Here is a 23,445-nt window from a genome sequence, read left to right as displayed (position 1 = left end):
ACTGTTCTTAACTGGTTTACCTCCTTCCTGCAAAACAGATCACAAAGATTCAAGGTCAACCAATCCTTGTCCAATCCTATGCCTGTAACACTTGGAGTCCCACAAGGCTCCTCCTTCTCACTGACAGTTTTCAACCTTTTTATGGAACCTCTTACCGACCTTTTCAGCCTCACTAAAATCCATTTCCATATGTATGCAGAGGACACCCAGATCTACATCAAGATCCACTCACTGGATGACATCAAATCTCTCAACTTCACCTTATTAAAAACCCAAACTTGGCTGGCCAAAAATCATCTGAAACTAAACTCCCTCAAACCGGAATTCCTCTTTTTCGCCCCCCCCCCCCCCAACAAATCACCCACGATCCTAGATTGGTTGAAGCTTTTAACAGCTCTCAAAGCTCAGCCGCACATCGTCGATTCAGCGAAATCACTTGGGATTATTCTTGACTGCAACCTAAAGATGCAGAATCATATCAGCACTTCCACAAAAGGAGCCAACTCCCACTTGAAAACCTTGCGAAAACTGAAACCCTTTCTGGCAGCCATCGATTTAAAACAAGCAGTTCAAGTCCTAGTATTACCTAGAGTGGAATATGGGGCGGTAACCTTATGCGGCCTCCCAAGGGCATCGACAGCCCCACTAAGAGCCACTATCAACTCAGCTGCGAGACTCATCATAGGCTCAAAGAGAAATTCTCACATATCCCCCGACCTCAGATCCCTCAACTGGCTACCGTTTGAAGCTAGAATTTATCTTAAAATCACCTGTATGACTCATAAGGCCCTTCACCACAACTCCCCATACTACCTTGCTCAGAAACTGGAGCTCTCTGCTGGCAGCTGAGCATCTAGGAGTGCCAAGACACTTCTTCTAAAACCCCAACGATTTGCCCAAAAAAAAAACTATATCCGTTCTTTCTCTGGTATGGCTCCTAGGATCTGGAACGCTTTGCTCACTGAAACAAGAACGAACCCGTCATCTACCTCCTTCAAAAAAGAAGTGAAAGCAATCCTGTTAGAAATGGGATCCCTGGCTGGCCAGGGCTTGCGCCAAAGTCAGTCAGAGCACAAATTAGAACATAAAGTACACAACCAGTAATCACTGGTAACCTGGACCTCACTAGCACCACCTGCACTAGGAGAAAAACAACCACCTAAGTATCACAATACCTGTAGGGGTGTAAGCACATAACACATGATGCATAACATACATTCAGAGGTGTAAGGAACAAGGCACATGACGCATAAAAACACATTCAGAGGGGCAGGGAAGAAAAACACATGATGCCTAAAAACATTCAGAGGTGTATCAAAAGACACATTTGCTCAAAACTCACATTAGCCACAACCTGTGGCAGTCCCTAGGCCAACTGGCCTCCCTAGGGATAGGACGCCCTGTGTCCCAAAGTCAGGGGCCTAAACGTGGCAGCTGCCCACGAAGTGCTGGGCAGCTGTGAAGCAATGCTGGTGGGGACAACGTTGGAGCCTCTCAGGCTCTGGCGAACTGTGGGCTGGGGGCCTCGTGGCCCTAAACAAATGCAATGTCACCCAAGAGCCTCTCTGGACTCTTAAAACAAATCTGGCACCTCGAGCCTCTCTCAGGGCTCTAAATACATAATGCCCCCTGAGCCCCTCTCGGGGCTCGTCAAACAGAGAAATGCAGCCTGGAGCCTCTCAGGGCTCAACAACAATGTGCCCCCGGGTCCCCGCGGGCCTCGCACAACAAGTATGGCGCCTCGAGCCTTCTCTCAGGGCTCAAGAACAAATTGGGGCGTTGTTGGAGTCCCTCCCTGGGGGACTCGGAAACAGAAATGCCCAGAGCCACTCGGGCTCGAAGAAATGCCCCTGAAGCCCTCGTGGCTTCACCACAACAACTGGCACGGGGTCGCGCTACTGGGGGGGGCGGACACCGACAATGTGTCCCGGCGCCCTCCTCTCCGATCCTCTACACCGGGCCCCACTCACCAGGTCTCCTTGCAGCGGCGGCCTCTCTCTTCACGGGGCGTCCGGTCGGGTTTCCCGGCTCCTGCGCTGTGCTCCGGGGCTCTCCCTATCTCTCGGGAGCCCTGGGGGAGGGACGCCGGCTGCGGGGTGGGACTTCCGGTCAGCCGCGCTCGGATTGGCCGGTCGGCCAACCACTTCCGGGTCGTCGCGGGCAGCGCGGGGGCCCGTTTCAGGCACTCGTAGGCTGGGGGAGCAATAAACCGAGGGGTGGGCTCCCTCGAGTTAGATAAATAAACGCAAATCTGCGAGGTGGCACTCGCTTAGGAGGGCAAGCGCTCCCCAGCGCAGGTGGGCAATAAAGCGCTCCTAAGCGCTATCGGTGCCAAATAAAGCGCTCCCTGCGCTAGGGCACAATTAAAGCGCTCACAGGCGCTTGTGGGCACAAAATACAGCGCTTCCAGCGCTAGGACGAAATAAAGCGCTCTCAAGCGCTAGAGGCCCAAATAAAGCGCTCCCAGGCGCTAGAACCAACAAGCCCAGCAAAAGTCCTCCAGGGATGTAGCCAGGCAGGGGGGGGGGGGCAAGGCTGGGCCAAGGGCCAGCTCACTGGCCCTCCAGGCAGGGAGGCAGTCCAAGTGGCGGTTCCTCCTGGCACCAGCAGCAGCAGCCCCCCTCAAGTAGGATCAGGAAAAGAACAGTTTGTGTGGGGACACAGCCCCATTTTTATACACCACATTCCTTTGTCTGCAGGTGCAGGGTGGGGGAGAAACCAGTCGCAGCTGGTTTTGGAGCACCATGGATGTGCTCATCACCTCACTCTATTCACTGGCAGGGCTAGGGTCGTTAGACGCACCACGGGGGGCAGAGCCAGCATTGTGTGGGGAAAGCCCAGCCCCATCAGGAACCAGGTGCAGCCCTCCCCTCACATCAGCATGCTGATCTCAGCACTCACCACTGGGCAGACCCATCCAGACTTCCTGGAGCCTGGCATCCCAGCCAGCTCCAGCTAATCACACTACAGCATCCTCACAGCACACGTACAGCCATGTCTAGAAGTGGCACTTCCACACTAGACACATACATGCCGCATACATCATCGCGCAGCATTCACTCTCACGAGTTCACACATACCAAACTCGAGCCTGCACTCCCCACACATCAGGAACTAACATGGACACACACATTCCCCATGCATTCCTTTGTGAGGGCAGGCCAGCCATACTACACGCACGCACCTTTACTCTGGGACACAGGGAAAAGTGCGCAGAGACCCAAAAATCACTACCACCAATTCACAAGTACAAGCAAAAAGTTTAAGGGTGAACCTGCCAGAAGGGCCAAGTCCAACAGATCCTCATGGCGCAATTCACGTAAACTTTGGCAATTCTGCTAACCTCCTGTATTTTACACCTATCGTGGTTTCTGTGCTCAATATCAGGCTTTTGATCCCCCAAGACAGTTGACTGTACTTGTATACGTTATGTAACTCTACTTCGCACATCTCTTGTTTTTGTTACTTTTGATTTCTCTCTTACATTTGACTTGTAAAGCGCTCTGCTACTCGCAAGAGACTTGTTTGCGCTATATAAAACCTTCAAAATAAATAAAATATTTATTTTTATTTTTTATTTTATTTTATTTTAGTAGTTTTGTATAGCGCTGACTGGACCCAAGGGTATCAGAGCGCTTCACAACAAATACAGTAAATGACATAATGAGCAGACTGAAACTTAGATATACATAATATACATTTATCCTTTGTGCCCTGACGCTGTTGTTACATTCTGCAGAGCCTTTCCTTTTACCTGCCTTCAACCCACTGCTTGCGGAACCCGCTCCGCGGGTCCCGCTGCGAGGAAGGCGGACTTCAGCTTGAACGAGGGTGAGAGAGGGAAGCAGGGCTGCGAGCTGTTGCTGGCGTAGGACTACCTGTCCCAGGAGCGCCAGCAACTTCCCCAAATCGACATCAGCTGGGGCGCTCTCCCTGCCGGCTCCTCCCTCGCATTTGCCGCATTGAAAAGCCTGCTCCTCTCTACATACCGGCGGATTTATCCTTTGTGCCCTGACGCTGTTGTTACATTCTGCAGAGCCTTTCCTTTTACCTGCCTTCAACCCACTGCTTGCGGAACCCGCTCCGCGGGTCCCGCTGCGAGGAAGGCGGACTTCAGCTTGAACGAGGGTGAGAGAGGGAAGCAGGGCTGCGAGCTGTTGCTGGCGTAGGACTACCTGTCCCAGGAGCGCCAGCAACTTCCCCAAATCGACATCAGCTGGGGCGCTCTCCCTGCGGGCTCCTCCCTCGCATTTGCCGCATTGAAAAGCCTGCTCCTCTCTACATACCGGCGGATTTATCCTTTGTGCCCTGACGCTGTTGTTACATTCTGCAGAGCCTTTCCTTTTACCTGCCTTCAACCCACTGCTTGCGGAACCCGCTCCGCGGGTCCCGCTACGAGGAAGGCGGACTTCAGCTTGAACGAGGGTGAGAGAGGGAAGCAGGGCTGCGAGCTGTTGCTGGCGTAGGACTACCTGTCCCAGGAGCGCCAGCAACTTCCCCAAATCGACATCAGCTGGGGCGCTCTCCCTGCCGGCTCCTCCCTCGCATTTGCCGCATTGAAAAGCCTGCTCCTCTCTACATACCGGCGGATTTATCCTTTGTGCCCTGACGCTGTTGTTACATTCTGCAGAGCCTTTCCTTTTACCTGCCTTCAACCCACTGCTTGCGGAACCCGCTCCGCGGGTCCCGCTGCGAGGAAGGCGGACTTCAGCTTGAACGAGGGAAGCAGGGCTGCGAGCTGTTGCTGGCGTAGGACTACCTGTCCCAGGAGCGCCAGCAACTTCCCCAAATCGACATCAGCTGGGGCGCTCTCCCTGCCGGCTCCTCCCCCCTTAGCTCCAATAGCTTATTAGAAGTTGAAGGGCACCGCTGCGCGGGAGCGCGCGGGAGGGCGCCGGGAGAAGCTCGGGACAAGGGCGGGCCCTCTGTGGCCCTCAGTGGCCGAGGTAGGCCGGGCTGGGCCCAGTTATTTTCATCGACAGTGATTTATATCCTGTGTTCATTCGCCTATGGGAAATACCTCTGTCTGTTGGAGAAAGTAACTTTTTATTGAGACTGTTTTGTCACTTTCTCTGCCCTCATTGTCGGGCAGTCATTTTTGCATCGCCTGGACTATATTTTTTATTTTAGGAGGGCCATATCATTCTGTGTTTTACCCTTCAGGAGTAATTTTATTCTTATAAGATTATTTTGTGGATACATTTGTTTAGAATATGTCTAAGAAATTGCGGTCTGGTAGGGAAGTGGGTGGTATATCTGTTGTGAACAAAGATATTAATCGCACCAGAAATAAATCTGTAAAAACCCCCCTTTGAAGGGCCAATGTCAACTCTTCGAGTTTTGGGATTTGCCCTCCCCCAAGTCCACTAATTTATCTACAAAAAAAGGTGCCTGTGCCATGGGTTTAGGGGTCCATAGTCAAGCCACTACATCCCCGCTGCCTCTCTCGTGCAGCCTGTACTACAACATTCTGTGCCAGTGGTGTCTCCTCCCCGTGTCCTCTCGGAAGGGAATGATGAGAGTGAGTTCGTCTTCCCAGTACTTGATAGGGAACTCACTCATTTACCATCTAATTTACCATCTGCGTCCCAAACCCCGCCGAAGGATCAGTTGGGCGGAGATTCGTCACCACTATCCATTGACTTTGATCTCTGCGGCCGTTATGTAAGTACAGGGAAAGTGGAGTCTCTAGCCCCTATCAAATCCTCGGGGGGTGCTACTCCATCTGGACTATTGTTGTATAGTAGTACCCCCTCGTTGAATGGTCAGGATATGTCTGATTTGTTAATTGCTTCTGGGCCCCCGGGTCTTGACTTATCAGGTATTTGTCAGCCAGGGGTAGCATGTGAAAAACCAATTTCTGAATCGATGATTGCTTTGGAACAATTACTAGCCTATATTTTATCTCTTTTAGGGAAATTTGTTGGTAACTCGGATTGTATTTTGGAGTCTGTCACCCAAATACTGAAGTCCTTGCTACAAAAGTCATCTGAAACAAGAAGTGTCCCCCCCACTATGAGTGAACATGGTTTGTTGGAAAAGCACCCATCCCGACAGACCACGCACGGAACCTAGGCGTTATCCTGGATTCTTCACTCTCAATGAACAGACAAGTCAGCGCCGTATCCTCATCCTGCTTCAACATTCTCCGCATGCTCAAAAAAACATTTCGCTGGATCCCCACCGAAACCAGAAAAACAGTCACCCATGCTCTGGTCACGAGCCGACTGGACTACGGAAACACCCTCTACGCAGGCACTACCGCTAAACTCCAGAAGAAACTCCAACGAATCCAAAACGCCTCAGCCAGGATCATATTAGACATCCCGCGCAACGAACACATCTCTGGTCACCTGAAAGACCTCCACTGGCTACCCGTCAATAAGAGGATCACTTTCCGAATGCTAACCCACGCACACAAATCACTCTACGACATCGGACCAGAATGCCTCAACTCACGACTGTCCTTCTACACCCCCTCCCGCCAACTACGTTCTTCCAGCCAAGCCCTCGCCACTGTACCTCGCATCAACAAGACCACAATGGGAGGCAGATCCTTCTCATACCTGGCTGCTAAAACATGGAACTCACTCCCCACTTACCTTCGCCTTACCCAGAACCACCTAGCATTCAGAAAGCAACTTAAAACGTGGATATTTGACAAGTAATCCCCCTCCCCTCCCTAAGCGCCTTGAGACCCTCTGGGTATGTAGTGCGCTATATAAATTCTTTGACTTGACTTGACTTGACTTTGTCATTGAGGGAAATAAATGTGGCTCCAGTGGATCTTGACAAGAAAGTGGGGACATCGGTCTTGATATCACATACTGTAGTTATGCCTCAAACTGCAGTGCCCAACTGTATTAACAACTCAGTTCTTGAGATTGTGGAGGAAGATAAATCCACATCGGGCCTTAAAGTAGCTCAAGATCTTTTTCCCATCTTCATGTCTGAAAATAACAAAGAACCTATTAATGATAAACAGGAGATAAAGGTTAAAAATGGTAAACTCAGAAAGAATAAGGGGAATAAAAAGAAACCATTAAGAAAATACAAGAAGAAAAGGCAGCGTCGGATAATTTTTCAAAATTCTCTGACCACACTGGAGAATGAAGTGATAGTTTCAGATCCTTCTTCTATACCCACAAATGCGGATATTGATATGGAAGTGAACCCCCCCATTTCTACTTTTTTTAAGGTAGAAAGTGAATCGTGTCCGTCAACATCTTTGGATGGTATTCCACAAAGGGGGGGCCCCCTCCCTAGTCTCTTTCTACCGACAGCGACTGGAGGTTCCATTCAATATCAATCGGGGTCTCTTAATCCTTTGGCCTCTCCTTTCTTAGTAGTTGCTGAGAGGGGAGATCGCCAGGTTCCGGATCGCCCCGTAACAGCTTTAAAAGCTCCAGTGGAAACTCTTGAGTTAGACTTCTTACCTCTTTTGGACGGGGACTTGCCCTTAAATAGAGCTTGGCTCCTTAAACGTTTTAATGAGATAGAAAGTCTCCGTCATATCCAAACTAGGGACATTGAGTTAGTTTCCCTATTTGGTGAAGTTAAGGTAACGAGTATAAGGGTTAAATTCTATTCACCTATCATTGTAAACTTGATATTACAGCAAGCTGAGCACTTTCAACGTACAGGTATTGATATTCTTCCGATTTTCAAGCTTGGGAATACAAATTTGTTTTCTGGGGAGGTATTCAGAGGAGAGGGGCAAAATGGTGTAGCCTCTCCCCTTAGAGACCTGAGGATTTGGGTATCCAAGGGAAAACGCTCGGTCTCCCAAGTAAAGCCACTTCCGCTGACTCAGAATTCCTCTATTTCAGAGGACAAGAATCGGTGGAACTGGCTGCAAAGTGCCTTATCTACAAGAACTAAAGATAATCCCAGACTGTTTCAACATCTTTAACACCTCATTAAATATAATTTCCTGGAACGCGGCAGGGATTCACAGTAGCCCAGAGAAATTTGATTTTTTATATTCCCTGGGAGCTGATGTGATCTGTTTACAGGAAACGTGGTGTATTAATACGTTGAAGGTTTCTAAGGACTATTATGCCCTGGAAGTGCCTGCTGTCCCTTCTAAGAAAGGGCATGCTAGGGGGGGTATTGCTTGTTTACTATCCAACAAAATGCAATGGAGATTTTCCCATTATATTGTTCCAAGCAAATTGTTCCATGCTATAACCATTGATAATTTGTTTAACAATGGCATAAAGTCCCCTATTGTGATTTTGAATGTTTATATTCCTCCTGAGGAGTGTTTTAATGTGATATTAAAGCAGGTATTCCAATATATTGTTTTAATCAAGAATGTCCCATCTCCTCCGGAAATTATGCTGGCGGGAGACTTGAATTGCAAAATCTCCAATGTTAGTTTGGAGCACTTTAGGAATAAACCTAAGGAAGAGGCTTACTTTATTCCTCAATCACTCTTCCCCGATAAATTAGTGACAAATAAACGTGGGAAGATTTTGCTAAATGAACTAGCGGTCGTCGACGGACTCATATTAAATGGGAGATTACCGTCGGATGTGCCTGCTAAATTTACTCACAGGTCTCCCTTTGGGTCTTCTATCCTAGATTATGTAATCACAGACTATGGTTTGTTTCCTTCTATTCTGGACCTTAAGGTCATAGCTACCTCTCTGAGTGATCATAGCATACTGTTTGTAACCATTTCTTTAAATCCTTTGACAATCGCACCTTGGTCTATGCACGGCAGTGATGCGGCCTTCCATGTTTCTTCTGGAAGGTGCTTTTGGAATCCTTCAGCCATTAATGGGGTGCAGGATTTTTTATCCGATACCCTATTAGTTTTAAATGAGTGGCGTGGGAATGAAATGGTTTACTTTGCAGAATTCATGCGAAAAATTACTTCGTATGCAAAAAAAATGCCCCGACCCAAAAACGGAGTGGTGGTCTTCAGTATTTTGCGTAGCCTGAATGGGGAAATAAACAAATTAGTCCGTGAACAATATCTCGACAGAGTCATGGATCGTGGAAAAGAAATTTCCAGGTTAAAAAGAAAGAGAAGTAGACTCCGGCAAAAAATAAAAAAGGAAGGGGAGGATAAGGTATGGATTAGCCTGAGGGAAGCAGTTGTGCATGGCAGGATCAGAGAATTTTGGGCAATAATCGGCAGGGGGTGTGGCTCTAGAGTAAGCCCATCTCCTATCGCTATAGCGGAAGAGGTATGGACTACCTATATTCGGGATCTCTACTCAGGGAATGGGAGTTTAATTGATGATATTACCAACGGTGCTACCATTGGTAATGATTCTGACAGCGGTGCTACTTCTGTGGGTCTAAGTAATTATCCCGCTGAAAAAGAAATCGAGATGGCTATAAAAACCATGCGCGTCTCAGGAGCAATGGGCCCAGATGAACTCCCAATGACGGTTTTGAAATCTGATCCTGTAAGGTGGAGTAAAATCTTGTATCCGCTTTTTAGAGCCTGTTTCTTGTCTAAGATGGTACCTGCCTCTTGGAGGGGAAGTATCTTGGTCCCTATTTTTAAGAAGGGTACTAGGGATAGTCCTAGTAACTACCGTCTGATTGCGCTCCTCGACTCTATCGGAAAGGTATTTGCGAAATGTATTTTAACATCCCTCTCCGAGTGGGTTGAGGAGAACAATATTCTGCCAATAGAACAGACTGGTTTCCGTAGGAACCACGGTACGTTAGATAATCTTACAGCCCTTCATGTGGTTATAGATAAGTATGTTCAGGTCAGAGGAGGGGTTGTGTATGCCGCCTTTATTGATTTTTCCACAGCGTTCGACAAAGTTGATCGTGGAACGCTGTGGAGAAAATTGGCAGTGCTTGGGCTCCCACTCTATTTGTTGGAGTTGGTGAAGGCTTTACACACAGAGACCTGGTGCAGGGTCTTGTTGGGGGGCGAAAGGGGGTTATCTGATACAATTTTAACTTCGAATGGCCTTAAACAAGGCTGTTTATTGGCTCCCCTTTTGTTCTCCTTATATACGGCAGACTTACCTGCCGCCTTGGCAGCCGGGGAGGGCATTGCCCCGGTGGTGGGGGTGGGCACCGATCTCCTGCATGATGTATGCCGATGATGTCCTCATACTTGACTTAACTCCTAAGGGATTAGCCAATCGGCTTCATGCTTTGCATTCTTTTGCGGCAGCCCATGTCATGAAGATCAACATTACCAAAAGTAAAGTCATGTGTATAGCTGGCAGGAAGAGGTGCCGATCTGTAGATTATGGTTGGTTTATTGGGGATCAAAAACTGGAGGTGGTAAAGTCCTATACTTTTTTAGGGAAAATTGTTACAGCTAATTTGAGTGAGAAGCTCCATATAGAGCATTGTACACGCAAAGCTATTGCCCATGGCAAAGGTTTAAATTCCCTATACCATGCAACGGGGAAACGGCACTTTCCGAATTTATTGGAAGTATATAGATCCAAAATCCCCGCTACAATACTGTATGGTATTGAACTTATTGAGGTGAAAAAATTGGACTTTTGCCATAGGATTGAGGGGAAGCTCCTAAGATCTCTTACTTCCTTAAATACTGCGTGCTCGCTGGCAGCCTGTAGGCTCGACTTTGGGCTTAGGAGTAGTTGGGTCCAGGGATTATGTGCCCTTGTAAGATGGGTGGCTTGCCTTGCTAGAGCTGAAGTGGGGACAATGAGAGCTCTCCTCAGAAAGGAATTGTTGGGTAATTTCAATGAGTTTTCTCAACTTGTTTGTAATTTTAGAAAAGCTGTAAAACTGTTAAATCTAGATGAAACTACTCTTTTTCTGTACTCTCCATTACAGTTAAAGTCGGTGTTGAAAGCAGCCTCATGGGACTTATGTTTTCTATCTGATAAAAAATTAATTTGTGAAAAAAGGAATGTAGCTCTTCTCCTTGATTCTTATCAGTTGAAACAACCTCAACCCTATGTTTTATGGTCCCTACCGCATGGTATACGTAGATTTTGGTTTCTTCTACGCTACGATTTAATACCTGTTAATCGATTGTTATCTAAATGGAATGGTTCATCTCCTCTGTGCAATTTATGTAAAGTGAATATTCAGGACTGTATGCATGTGTTACTGATCTGCCCTGCGCTTCGTAAATTGCGCTTCAGATGGTTAAAAACCATCTGTCTTCGTCTGGGCATTGTCACATTGAATGGCTTCCTCTCTGCACTTTATTGTCCTCCCAATGAAATGTTCTGCTTTCATATTTTTAATTTTTTTAAAGGCTTCCTAGTTATTTATTAATATGTTCCGGGAGATGTTTTGACTTGCCGACTTTGTGTAGTTTTTGTTCACATGTCTGTATTGTATTTATCCTAGGGTTTTCAAACGGTATATGTTTTGTGCTTGCTTTTTTCTTCCTTTGTGTAAATGTATTTGCTGTGTGTTGAAGTTTGTACACTTTTATGTGGCCCTCTTTTGAGAGCCAAAACATAATAAATAAAATTGAATCATACATAATCTGTTGAAAGAATGTTTGTATCCTAAAGCTATTTTGATCTGCAGCCTTGATGTCAGACTTGGAATTTTGTTAAAGCTGGAGTGACAGAGGTCTCTCAGGTACCTCGAGTACGGTCGAGGAAGAAGTCTTTGAGGAGCCTCTTGAATTTTGGAAATGAGGAGATTGTTCTGATGTGGGGAGGAATGGAGTTCCAGATTTTGGGAGCGTTGCCAGCAAAAGAGTTGGCTGTAGTTTTGAGCTTGCGCAGTTTGGGAGGGATGAGCAGTAGAGAGCTGGAACTCCTTAGGTTTCTAGACTGGCCTGCTCTATTGAGTTTGGCGGCCAGGTATTCTGGTTTACCTGTATGCAGGGCTTTGTGCGTGATGCAGGCTGTTCTGAAACTGGCTCGTAACTCCACTGGGAGCCATCTGAGTTCTTTGAGGGCTGGAGAGATGTGCTCAAATTTCTTAATTCCGGAGACCATTCTTGCTGCTGCGTTGAGTGTCGTCTTCAGGGGGGCAAGATGGGATTTTGCTGTCCCTGTCAGGGTCGCAATTCCATAGTCTATTCTGGAGAGGACTAGGGCCTGGGTGGCCTGTTGAAGGTCTTTGGGTGGAAGGAAGGGTTTTATTTTGTATAGTAGTTTACGGTTGAGAAAAGCACCTTTGGCAGATTTTGCGATGTGTTTCTTCATGTCGAGTTTTGGATCAAGGGTGATCCCTAGAGATTTCACTGAGTCTGCTAGGGAAAGGTTATCATTGAGGGCATCGATGGCTTTAAGCCATTCTTTGATTTGAGGGTTATCATCTTTGTTGGAGATGAGTAGTATTTCTGTTTTGTCTTGGTTCAGTTTCAAGTGATTGGTTGACAGCCAGTCTTGTATCTCCCTGAGGGTGTTGTTTAGTCTCTGGATGTCCTCAATAGAGGTTGTTTCCAGATAGAGCTGTGTGTCATCCGCATATAGGTGAAAGGGGATGTTGGATTTTCTGAGTAGAGAGGTGAGGGGTTCGATATAGATGTTGAAGAGCTGTGGGGAGAGAACAGACCCTTGAGGAATACCTCTGATGACTGGATGTAGGTCGGATTCGAAGTTTTTGATTTTTATTCTCTGTGATCGGTTGTGAAGAAAGGAGGAGAACCATTGGAGGACTGTCTCTTGTAGACCAGCTCTTTCTTGAAGGACCCTTAGCAGTAAATTGTGGTTGACTGTATCGAATGCAGCCGATAGGTCAAGGAGGATGAGAAGACAGCATTGATCCGCGTCGAGTGATTTGCGTAGGTCGTCAATGACGTTGAGGATTGCCGATTCAGTGCTGCATCCTTTTCTGAATCCTGATTGGAGGGGATCAAGAAGCTTGATGTTATCAAGGTGAAGGGTTAGCTGAGGGAGGACACATCTTTCCATTATTTTGGCCAAAAAAGGAAGGTTCGAGACCGGTCTGTAGTTGTTTAAGTCTTCTGTGTCTAGACCTGGCTTCTTTAGTAGTGGAGTGACTTGTCCTACCTTGAGGCAGTCTGGAACGGATCCGGAGCTCAAAGAGCTATTGATAATTTTGCACCATATTGGAGCTAGGACTAGTTTTAGGTCTTTGGTCAAAAGAGGCGGTAGCTGGTCCAGGGAGTGTGCTGAGGGCTTTGCTTTGGAGATAAGATTGACTATCTCTGCTTCCTGGATGGGAGTGAATGATGACCACTGTTGTGGAGATTTTGTGGAAGCGTTGACAATGTTTTTGGGCGTATTGATGTCAATGAGAGAGGTGGGGGTTGGGCCCAATGCTAGGTCTATCTTGACGATTTTGTCGTTAAAGAAGGTTGCGAAGCTGTCGCATCGAGCTTTGGATGCTTGAGTTAAAGGGGGAGTAGGTTTGGAGGTCTGATTCTTGATGATGTTGAAAAGCTCTTTGGGCCGGTTTTTTGCGTTATCTAGTGCAGAACAGAAGAAAGCTGACTTATTATTCTTGATATGATTTTTGTACATCCTGCGGGCTGCTCGGAGTTGCTCACGGTCGAGGGTTGAGGGATCACTCCTCCATGTTCTTTCAGCAGCTCTTAGGAGTCTTCTTTCATCGTTGATGTCGGAGGTGAACCATGATCTAGAGGGAATATTCCTAGCTTTCTTTAGTTTAATGGGAGCAATTTGGTCACGGGTAAGCGTCAAATTAGTGTTGTAGAGAGAGGTGATATCGTTGGATGAGAGGTGGTCAGTGTCAGGAGGGAGCAGCAGGCTCATTCTTTCTTCTAGGACCATAAATAAAAGGGAAGGTTTAGGGACTGGCAAGTAGGGTGGACTTGCCCAGTCAGCATGACTGTGCCAGACTGCACGCAGGCTCTGCAATGGCAGACCCTAGACACATTTTACCAGGCCGCTTCTGTGGGTGGCACAACCAGTGCTGCAAGCCCACTAGCAGCATTTGGATTTACATGCCCTGGGCACACTCAGTGGACTATACTAGGGTCTGATAAGTAAACCAAATAGTCAATCATGGAATCACTAATTAATTCATTAATTTACAGTAGGGAGCACTTGCACTGTGGCACTGGATAGCAGTGGCACAGTGCCCAAAGCATCTAACACCAGCAAAAACACATGAGGCAACAGCAAAAATGGAAGGGAGACCCACGCCAATGGTGCCAGGTCTAACATCGAAGGAGGGAAAGAGAGAGACCGAAGGAGGAAGAGAGTGACCGAAGGAGGGAAAGAGAGAGACCGAAGGAGGGAAAGAGAAAGAAAGGAGGGAGAGAGAGAGGAAGGAGGGAGTGAGAGAGAAAGGAGGGGGTGAGAGAGACTGAAGGAGGGAGAGAGAGAGAAAGGAGGGAGAGAGAGAGACCGAAGGAGAGACAGAGAGAGACCGAAGGAGGGAGAGCGAGAGACCGAAGGAGAGAAAGAGAGAGACCGAAGGAGGGAGAGAGAGAGACCGAAGGAGGGAAAGAGAGAGACCGAAGGAGGGAGAGAGAGAGACCGAAGGAGGGAAAGAGAGAGACCGAAGGAGGGAAAGAGAGAGACCGAAGGAGGGAAAGAGAGAGACCGAAGGAGGGAAAGAGAGAGAGACCGAAGGAGGGAAAGAGAGAGAGACCGAAGGAGAGAAAGAGAGAGAGACCGAAGGAGAGAAAGAGAGAGAGACCGAAGGAGAGAAAGAGAGAGAGACCGAAGGAGAGAAAGAGAGAGAGACCGAAGGAGGGAAAGAGAGAGAGACCGAAGGAGGGAAAGAGAGAGACCGAAGGAGGGAAAGAGAGAGAGACCGAAGGAGGGAAAGAGAGAGAGACCGAAGGAGAGAAAGAGAGAGAGACCGAAGGAGAGAAAGAGAGAGAGACCGAAGGAGAGAAAGAGAGAGAGACCGAAGGAGGGAGAGAGAGAGAGACCGAAGGAGGGAAAGAGAGAGACACCGAAGGAAAGAAAGAGAGAGACCGAAGGAGGGAGAGAGAGAGACCGAAGGAGGGAGAGAGAGAGACCGAAGGAGGGAAAGAGAGAGACCGAAGGAGGGAAAGAGAGAGACCGAAGGAGGGAGAGAGAAAGAAAGGAGGGAGTGAGAGAGAAAGGAGGGAGTGAGAGAGAGACCGAAGGAGGGAAAGAGAGAGACCAAAGGAGGAAGAGAGAGAGAAAGGAGGAAGAGAGAGAGAAAGGAGGGGGTGAGAGAGACTGAAGGAGGGAGAGAGAGAGGCCGAAGGAGGGAAAGAGAGAGAGACCGAAGGAGAGAAAGAGAGAGAGACCGAAGGAGGGAAAGAGAGAGACCGAAGGAGGGAGAGAGAGAGAGAGACTGAAGGATGAAGAGAGACACTGAAGGAGGGAAAGTGGGAGAGAAAGGAGGGAGTGAGATAGAAAGGAGGGAGTGAGATAGAAAGGAGGGAGTGAGAGAGAAAGGAGGGAGTGAGAGAGAAAGGAGGGAGTGAGAGAGACCGAAGGAGGGAAAGAGAGAGACCGAAGGAGGGAGATAGAAAGAAAGGAGGAAGAGAGAGAGAGAGACCGAAGGATGAAGAGAGAGAGACACTGAAGGAGGGAAAGTGGGAGAGAAAGGAGGGAGTGAGATAGAAAGGAGGGAGTGAGAGAGGCTGAAGGAGGGAAAGTGAAAGAGGGACTGAAGGAGGGAAAGAGAGAGAGACCGAAGGAGGGAAAGAGAGAGAGAGACCGAAGGAGGTAAAGAGAGAGAGAGACCGAAGGAGAAAAAGAGAGAGAGAGACCGAAGGAGGGAAAGTGAGAGAGAAAGGAGGGAGTGAGAGAGGCCTGAGGGAAAGTGAGAGAGAAAGGAGGGAGTGAGAGAGGCCTGAGGGAAAGTGAGAGAGAAAGGAGGGAGTGAGAGAGGCTGAAGAAGGGAAAGTGAGAGAGAGACTGAAGGAGGGAAAGAGAGAGAGCGAAGGAGGGAGAGAGAGACCAAAGGAGGGAGAGAGAGACAAAAGGAGGGAGAGAGAGAGAGACAAAAGGAGGGAGGGAGAGACTGAAGGAGGGAGGGAGAGACTGAAGGAGGGAGGTAGAGATTGAGAGACCGAAGGAGGGAAAGAGAGAGAGAGATAGGAGGGAAAGAGACCGACGGAGGGATGTTATATATGATTTTTGTTTACAAAGATCGCTCCCATAGCATATGTGTGCTTTGTAATAATTTGGATAATACATTTGTATAGGAGAGATAATACATTTGTACATGTACACGTATAATACATTTGTATAGGATATAATTGTATATAAAGGAGGAAGAGAGAGAGAAAGGAGGGGGTGAGAGAGACTGAAGGAGGGAGAGAGAGAGGCCGAAGGAGGGAGAGAGAGAGAGACCGAAGGAGAGAAAGAGAGAGACCCCGAAGGAGGGAAAGAGAGAGAGAGACCGAAGGATGAAGAGAGACACTGAAGGAGGGAAAGTGGGAGAGAAAGGAGGGAGTGAGATAGAAAGGAGGGAGTGAGATAGAAAGGAGGGAGTGAGAGAGAAAGGAGGGAGGGAGTGAGAGAGACCGAAGGAGGGAAAGAGAGAGACCGAAGGAGGGAGAGAGAAAGAAAGGAGGAAGAGAGAGAGAGAGACCGAAGGATGAAGAGAGAGAGACACTGAAGGAGGGAAAGTGGGAGAGAAAGGAGGGAGTGAGATAGAAAGGAGGGAGTGAGAGAGGCTGAAGGAGGGAAAGTGAAAGAGGGACTGAAGGAGGGAAAGAGAGAGAGACCGAAGGAGGGAAAGAGAGAGAGAGACCGAAGGAGGGAAAGAGAGAGAGAGACCGAAGGAGAAAAAGAGAGAGAGAGACCGAAGGAGGGAAAGTGAGAGAGAAAGGAGGGAGTGAGAGAGGCCTGAGGGAAAGTGAGAGAGAAAGGAGGGAGTGAGAGAGGCCTGAGGGAAAGTGAGAGAGAAAGGAGGGAGTGAGAGAGGCTGAAGAAGGGAAAGTGAGAGAGAGACTGAAGGAGGGAAAGAGAGAGAGCGAAGGAGGGAGAGAGAGACAAAAGGAGGGAGAGAGAGACAAAAGGAGGGAGAGAGAGAGAGACAAAAGGAGGGAGGGAGAGACTGAAGGAGGGAGGGAGAGACTGAAGGAGGGAGGTAGAGATTGAGAGACCGAAGGAGGGAAAGAGAGAGAGAGAAAGGAGGGAAAGAGACCGACGGAGGGATGTTATATATGATTTTTGTTTACAAAGATCGCTCCCATAGCATATGTGTGCTTTGTAATAATTTGGATAATACATTTGTATAGGAGAGATAATACATTTGTACATGTACACGTATAATACATTTGTATAGGATATAATTGTATATAATTGTATACAATTGTCTATAATACATTTGTATAGGAGGGAGAGACCAAAGGAGGAATGTATAATACATGTGTATAGGATACAATGAATGTATAATACATATACATAAAGGATACATACATACACAGTATAATTCATAATACATACAGGAATGTATATTATATTTGTATAGGAGGGTTAATACATAATACATTTGTACATGTATAATACATTTGTATAGGATACAATTGTATATAATTGTATACAATTGTCTACAATACATTTGTACAGCAGGGAGAGACTGAAGAAGGAATGTATAATACATGTGTATAGGATACAATGAATGTATAATACATATACATACAGATACATATACATACAGGATACATATACATACAGTATAATACATATAGGATACATGCATACAGGATACATACATAATACATACAGATACATAGACATACAGCATACAGGATTCATATACACACAGTATAATACATAATACATATAGGATACATGCATACTACATACAGGATACATACATAATACATACAGGATACATACAGGATACATATACATACAGTATAATACATAATACATATAGGATACATACATACATAATACATACAGGATACATACAGGATACATATACATACAGCATAATACATAATACATATAGGATACATACATACATAATACATACAGGATACATATAGGATACATACATACATAATACATACAGGATACATATACATACAGTATAATACATAATACATATAGGATACATACATACATGATACATACAGGATACATATACATACAGCATAATACATAATACATATAGGATACATACATACATAATACATACAGGATACATACAGGATACATATACATACAGCATAATACATAATACATATAGGATACATACATACATACATGATACATACAGGATACATATACATACAGCATAATACATAATACATATAGGATACATACATACATAATACATATAGGATACATACAGGATACATACATAATACATACAGGATACATACAGGATACATATACATACAGTATAATACATAATACATATAGGATACATACATACATAATACATACAGGATACATATACATACAGCATAATACATAATACATATAGGATACATACATACATAATACATACAGGATACATATACATATAGGATACATACATACATAATACATACAGGATACATACATAATACATACAGGATACATACAGGATACATATACATACAGTATAATACATAATACATATAGGATACATACATACATAATACATACAGGATACATACAGGATACATATACATACAGCATAATACATATAGGATACATACATACATAATACATACAGGATACATATACATATAGGATACATACATACATAATACATACAGGATACATATACATACAGTATAATACATAATACATATAGGATACATACATACATACATGATACATACAGGATACATATAGCATAATACATAATACATATAGGATACATACATACATAATACATATAGGATACATACAGGATACATACATAATACATACAGGATACATACAGGATACATATACATACAGTATAATACATAATACATATAGGATACATACATACATAATACATACAGGATACATACAGGATACATATACATACAGCATAATACATAATACATATAGGATACATACATACATACATGATACATACAGGATATATATACATACAGCATAATACATAATACATATAGGATACATACATACATAATACATATAGGATACATACAGGATACATACATAATACATACAGGATACATACAGGATACATATACATACAGTATAATACATAATACATATAGGATACATACATACATAATACATACAGGATACATACAGGATACATATACATACAGCATAATACATAATACATATAGGATACATACATACAGGATACATATACATATAGGATACATACATACATAATACATACAGGATACATATACATACAGTATAATACATAATACATATAGGATACATACATACATACATGATACATACAGGATACATATACATACAGCATAATACATAATACATATAGGATACATATACATATAGGATACATAATACATACAGGATTCATACACATACAGTATAATTCATAATACATAATACATTTGGATGGGATTGAAATCCAAAGATAGGATAATTAAATGTTCCCTAGGATAAAATAAAATTCAGATATTGATTCCTCCAGACCTGTATGTGAGCTCTCTACACACACAACCGAAGAGGCTGACACTCTCCTACCTGAGCAGGCACCTCCTCCTCCTGGGGCTGGGGGCAGGTCTGGGGTCTGAGGGGAGCTGTGGGGGTCTGAAGATGGCTGCTCGCTCAGACAGGGCCCCTCCTCCAGGCCGCCGTCACCGGAAGTGCTGGGCGTGGCCTTGTCTGCATTCTCTGTTACTGCTGACTCTGACGTCACTGACCCGGAAGCGGAAACGTGTCCCCGCGCCGCGCGCAGCTCTCCCGCACTGCACGCCGCACCTCGGATACTGTGGGCCCTTCATTCATTCATGTCCGGTTCTGAAATGCTGTGCGCCTGAGTCGCCTCCGTGCCTAAGCATGTTTGCATGATGATGCTGAATGTCGAGCCCAGCAGTGGAGCTGCTCCTCGATGCGCATGCGCCAGAGAGCGGTGTCTCTCAAGGTGCTGCAAGGCGCGTCTGCGCATGCGCCACAGAGAAGTAGCCCCCTCAAGAAGCCGTAGGACCCGAGTACGCATGCGCCGCACGCATGGACTAGATGTGGCAGATCACGGCTGCGAGAAAATGCGCATGCGCATCTGGGTACACTTTGGATCAGGGCAGGCGCATGCGCAGCGCCCGGATACTGCATCCCAGCTGTGAGCACTGCAGGGGGCACTGGAGAGACCCTGAGTCCAGGCAGAGGTGAGAGCAGCAGGGGGAGGGGGAAGAGGTGAGAGCAGCAGGGGGGGAGGGGGCAGAGGTGAGAGCAGCAGGGGGGGAGGGGTGAGAGCAGCAGGGGGGAGGGGTGAGAGCAGCAGGGGGGGAGGGGTGAGAGCAGCAGGGGGGGAGGGGGCAGAGGTGAGAGCAGGGGGGGAGGGGTGAGAGCAGCAGGGGGGAGGGGTGAGAGCAGCAGGGGGGGAGGGGGCAGAGGTGAGAGCAGGGGGGGAGGGGTGAGAGCAGCAGGGGGGGAGGGGGCAGAGGTGAGAGCAGGGGGGGCAGAGGTGAGAGCAGCAGGGGGGAGGGGTGAGAGCAGCAGGGGGGGAGGGGGCAGAGGTGAGAGCAGGGGGGGAGGGGTGAGAGCAGCAGGGGGGAGGGGTGAGAGCAGCAGGGGGGGAGGGGGCAGAGGTGAGAGCAGGGGGGGAGGGGTGAGAGCAGCAGGGGGGAGGGGTGAGAGAAGCAGGGGGGGAGGGGTGAGAGCAGCAGGGGGGGAGGGGGCAGAGGTGAGAGCAGGGGGGGAGGGGTGAGAGCAGCAGGGGGGAGGGGTGAGAGCAGCAGGGGGGGAGGGGTGAGAGCAGCAGGGGGGGAGGGGTGAGAGCAGCAGGGGGGAGGGGTGAGAGCAGCAGGGGGGGAGGGGTGAGAGCAGCAGGGGGGGAGGGGTGAGAGCAGCAGGGGGGGAGGGGTGAGAGCAGCAGGGGGGGAGGGGTGAGAGCAGCAGGGGGGAGGGGTGAGAGCAGCAGGGGGGGAGGGGGCAGAGGTGAGAGCAGGGGGGGAGGGGTGAGAGCAGCAGGGGGGAGGGGTGAGAGAAGCAGGGGGAGAGGAGGGGAGGAGCATTGAGGGGGAGGAGTGAGAACAGCAGGGGTGAGCGCAGCAGGGGGGAGGGGGCAGAGGTGAGAGCAGGGGGGGGCAGAGGTGAGAGCAGGGGGGGCAGAGGTGAGAGCAGGGGGGGCAGAGGTGAGAGCAGCAGGGGGGAAGGGGGAGAGCAGCAGGGGGGGAGGGGGCAGAGGTGAGAGCAGGGGGGGAGGGGTGAGAGCAGCAGGGGGGAGGGGTGAGAGCAGCAGGGGGGGAGGGGTGAGAGCAGCAGGGGGGAGGGGGCAGAGGTGAGAGCAGGGGGGGAGGGGTGAGAGCAGCAGGGGGGAGGGGTGAGAGCAGCAGGGGGGGAGGGGTGAGAGCAGCAGGGGGGGAGGGGGCAGAGGTGAGAGCAGGGGGGGAGGGGTGAGAGCAGCAGGGGGGAGGGGTGAGAGAAGCAGGGGGGGGAGGGGTGAGAGCAGCAGGGGGGAGGGGTGAGAGCAGCAGGGGGGGAGGGGGCAGAGGTGAGAGCAGGGGGGAGGGGTGAGAGCAGCAGGGGGGAGGGGTGAGAGAAGCAGGGGGAGAGGAGGGGAGGAGCATTGAGGGGGAGGAGTGAGAACAGCAGGGGGGGAGGGGTGAGAGCAGCAGGGGGGAGGGGTGAGAGCAGCAGGGGGGGAGGGGTGAGAGCAGCAGGGGGGGAGGGGGCAGAGGTGAGAGCAGGGGGGGAGGGGTGAGAGCAGCAGGGGGGAGGGGTGAGAGAAGCAGGGGGAGAGGAGGGGAGGAGCATTGAGGGGGAGGAGTGAGAACAGCAGGGGTGAGCGCAGCAGGGGGGAGGGGGCAGAGGTGAGAGCAGGGGGGGGCAGAGGTGAGAGCAGGGGGGGCAGAGGTGAGAGCAGGGGGGCAGAGGTGAGAGCAGCAGGGGGGAGGGGGGAGAGCAGCAGGGGGGGAGGGGGCAGAGGTGAGAGCAGGGGGGGAGGGGTGAGAGCAGCAGGGGGGAGGGGTGAGAGCAGCAGGGGGGGAGGGGTGAGAGCAGCAGGGGGGGAGGGGGCAGAGGTGAGAGCAGGGGGGGAGGGGTGAGAGCAGCAGGGGGAGGGGTGAGAGCAGCAGGGGGGGAGGGGTGAGAGCAGCAGGGGGGGAGGGGGCAGAGGTGAGAGCAGGGGGGGAGGGGTGAGAGCAGCAGGGGGGAGGGGTGAGAGAAGCAGGGGGAGAGGAGGGGAGGAGCATTGAGGGGGAGGAGTGAGAACAGCAGGGGTGAGCGCAGCAGGGGGGAGGGGGCAGAGGTGAGAGCAGGGGGGGCAGAGGTGAGAGCAGGGGGGGCAGAGGTGAGAGCAGGGGGGGCAGAGGTGAGAGCAGCAGGGGGGAGGGGGGAGAGCAGCAGGGGGGGAGGGGGGAGAGCAGCAGGGGGGAAGAGAGGAGGGGGGAGCATTGAGGGGGGGAGGAGTGAGAGCAGCAGGGGTGAGAGCAGCAGGAGGGAGGGGGCAGAGGTGAGAGCAGGGGGGGGGCAGAGGTGAGAGCAGGGGGGGGGGCAGAGGTGAGAGCAGGGGGGGCAGAGGTGAGAGCAGCAGGGGGGAGGAGTGAGAGCAGCAGGGGGGAGAGAGGAGGGGGGAGGAGTGAGAGCAGCAGGGGGCAGGGGTGAGAGCAGCAGGGGGGGAGGGGGCAGAGGTGAGAGCAGGGGGGATAGAGGTGAGAGCAGGGGGGGCAGAGGTGAGAGCAGCAGGGGGAGGGGTTAGAGCAGCAGGGGGGAGAGAGGAGGGGGGCGCATTGAGGGGGGGAGTGAGAGCAGCAGGGGTGAGAGCAGCAAGGGGGAGGGGGCAGAGGTGAGAGGAGGGGGGGCAGAGGTGAGAGCAGCAGGGGGGAGAGGTGAGAGCAGCAGGGGGGAGAGGTGAGAGCAGCAGGGGGGAGAGAGGAGGGGGGGAGCATTGAGGGGGGAGGAGTGAGAGCAGCAGGGGGGAGGGGGCAGAGGTGAGAGCAGGGGGGGCAGAGGTGAGAGCAGGGGGGGGCAGAGGTGAGAGCAGCAGGGGGGGAGAGAGGAGGGGGGAGCATTGAGGGGGGGAGGAGTGAGAGCAGCAGGGGGTAGGGGTGAGAGCAGCAAGGGGGGAGGGGGCAGAGGTGAGAGCAGGGGGGGCAGAGGTGAGAGCAGGGGGGGCAGAGGTGAGAGCAGCAGGGGGGAGGGGTGAGAGCAGCAGGGGGGGAGAGAGGAGGGGGGACATTGAGGGGGGGAGGAGTGAGATCAGCAGGGGGTAGGGGTGAGAGCAGCAAGGGGGGAGGGGGCAGAGGTGAGAGCAGGGGGGGCAGAGGTGAGAGCAGGGGGGGCAGAGGTGAGAGCAGCAGGGGGGAGGGGTGAGAGCAGCAGGGGGGGAGAGAGGAGGGGGGAGGAGTGAGAGCAGCAGGGGGTAGGGGTGAGAGCAGCAGGGGGGGGCAGAGGTGAGAGCAGGGGGGGCAGAGGTGAGAGCAGGGGGGGCAGAGGTGAGAGCAGCAGGGGGAGGGGTGAGAGCAGCAGGGGGGGAGAGAGGAGGGGGCAGAGG

At 49.6% G+C, this 23,445-nt stretch overlaps 2 protein-coding genes across 7 annotated transcripts in view; one reads left to right on the top strand and one right to left on the bottom strand.

The window, feature by feature from the left end:
• LOC144826115 (uncharacterized) overlaps positions 1-19,872 on the bottom strand; it is a 173,487-nt gene extending 153,615 nt beyond the window's left edge. The window contains exon 1 of the mRNA XM_078684516.1: positions 19,476-19,872. The gene's annotated coding sequence lies outside the window, so the exon portion shown is untranslated. The remainder of the gene's footprint in view (positions 1-19,475) is intronic.
• Positions 19,873-19,978: 106 nt separating this feature from the next.
• The window catches only part of LOC144826114 (uncharacterized), a 103,159-nt gene continuing 99,692 nt past the window's right edge, over positions 19,979-23,445 (top strand). For 5 of the 6 annotated variants that reach the window (XM_078684515.1, XM_078684514.1, XM_078684511.1 and 2 more), the window contains exon 1: positions 20,003-20,116. The gene's annotated coding sequence lies outside the window, so the exon portion shown is untranslated. Of the gene's footprint in view, positions 20,117-23,445 lie in introns of all 6 variants that reach the window. The other variant, XM_078684510.1, reaches the window with a different exon arrangement.

Source organism: Lissotriton helveticus, chromosome 3_2, assembly GCF_964261635.1.
Source record: "Lissotriton helveticus chromosome 3_2, aLisHel1.1, whole genome shotgun sequence".
In the NCBI taxonomy this organism is placed as follows: domain Eukaryota; kingdom Metazoa; phylum Chordata; class Amphibia; order Caudata; family Salamandridae; genus Lissotriton; species Lissotriton helveticus.
This window is presented reverse-complemented; position numbering and strand designations above follow the sequence as displayed.